We start from the raw sequence: 2,029 nt of genomic DNA, 5'->3' as shown, positions 1-2,029 counted from the left end.
ATATGGCATTAGGGGATCTCAAAGAACACAAAAGGCATCAGGGGTCCCAGAGTGGCACTGTCAGCTTGGGGTCATTTCTTTTCCAGTCCCAGATTGTCCTGTGGACAAGACCATTTCTAGCATGTTCCACTGGAGGCACCTCCTTCCATTATGGCCACGGCAAGGCTCTGAGTGAAACTGGAGGCGACGAGGGAAAATCTGCCAAACTGACAGGGGTGAAGAGGTGGTAAGGAAAGCAGAATGCTCTGTCACTTGTGGGAGGCCTTGGGGAGAAGCAGATGATGGGAGGGTGGGTTCTCCCCCAAAGCTCTGGAATCTCACGCACCCAGCAAACACTGTCTGCCCCATCATGTGATCAGAGGCGTTAAATTGGAGTTCTCCACAGAGGCTGGCTCTCCATCCTGTGACTGCTTCCTTTTTCGACCACCTGAAAGACACAGTTTTTAAGGATTAAGCTTTAAGACTGGGAGGACATTCATACGCTCTTGGTGGTGTAAGCTCTTTTCAAAATAGAAGCAAAAATGGAGACAAAGCCTTTGATAGTTGGGCAGAAAGTAATCTGCATTATATCCTGGTACTGATATCAGCATAGATATGTCTTGAAGGACTAGAATGCACCTTCCACCAGAGATAACATCTCTAAAAAGCCACGAACCTAGGTCAGTGCCAACAGAATAGAGATTTCCTGGAGAGGCTTGAGTAAAGCTCATGTAATGCCTCAGGATCATTCCTTTTCCGTCCCTTGAAGGCCCTGGCCCAACTGACTGCCACACATCCTCTGAGAGAGGATTGTTCTCATCTCTTCGATGTCCTATGAGCCCAGGGTGGTGGGTATAGCTGGGCACCATTCCTAGGGACCTACATTCTCTAGCTCTGAAGCTCCTGCCATCTACATTGAGCAGGTGAGGGTAATTACACAACTGTCCTCAAGGGTGAAAGGGCAATCTGTTCCCAGGCTCTGTTGTTTTCAGGAAGGAGTATTTTTTCACCTTGTTTTCTCTGCCACTGACTTCCTTCCATGAAGGATATTGATTTCCTTTCTATTTAGTGTCCTGGACATAAATTCTTTCTTTAAAGGACTAGATAATACATATTACAGGTTTTGCAGGCCATATGGTCCCTGTTGCAGTTATTGGACTTTTCCACTGTGGCCAGAGGTAACAAATGGGTCTGTTTATGATCCAAGTTTTTTATTTACAAGAACAGGTTGGGGATGGTGGTCAGTATTACTTTGTGGCAGACTCCTGTCCTAGATGATCATCAACTGAACGGGACAGATCCCCACTCTATCAAGGATACAGTACCGGCCGAAGCCCTATGTGGATTCCCACGATTATACCTCATTAGGGTTCCCAAAAGGAGTCAACAGTTCTTCCTCTAGGAGTAAGATCTTAATATGCTTTTTCTGCTAACCATCTGGGGGGCAGCTTTTGTCTGGGTGAAGAGCTACTCACTCAAGGTTCTCAGCAGCTTCTTGCCCACGGTTTCTTCAAAGTCACTGCTGCAGGGGCTAGTCTCTGTGTCCAAGTTGATATTACAACATTGACTATCTGATGCCGAGAGAAAGGGAAAAAGAAAGAACTCAGGTGTTTCCAACCTAATACCCAGGGATCTAGGTGGGCTGATTCTGGTTAACATTTCTCAGCAGGTAAAAGTTCAAAACCAGTGCCAAGGTAGCGGTGGCCCTAACAAGAGAGGGATGCCCAGGAAGGCACTGGCTCTAATTAGTTAGCAAGAGTCACTTTAGTGCCACAAAAAGAACAAAGAGACAGAGAACAGGAGTGGGAATCCAACCATCCAAACACTGTTTGGCAGGAAAGAGAAGAAACCAAGATGTTCTCCACTCAGCATCTTTGCCAGGCTAAAAGCACATTTGAGGACAGGTGGGGATGTCTCCTTCCTCTACTTGCACACATCTTGGAAAATCACAGGGCTCAATAACAATTAAGCACACGCCTTCGTCTTTTCCCCTTGAACCCAGCGGGAATTCAGAAAGCCATAGAATCTCAGAGCCGGGAAGGCGCCCAGG

Source organism: Pteropus vampyrus, unplaced genomic scaffold, assembly GCF_000151845.1.
Source record: "Pteropus vampyrus isolate Shadow unplaced genomic scaffold, Pvam_2.0 Scaffold348, whole genome shotgun sequence".
Classification (NCBI taxonomy): Eukaryota; Metazoa; Chordata; class Mammalia; order Chiroptera; family Pteropodidae; genus Pteropus; species Pteropus vampyrus.
The sequence above is the reverse complement of the archived record's forward strand: the minus strand, read 5'-3'. Positions refer to the sequence as shown.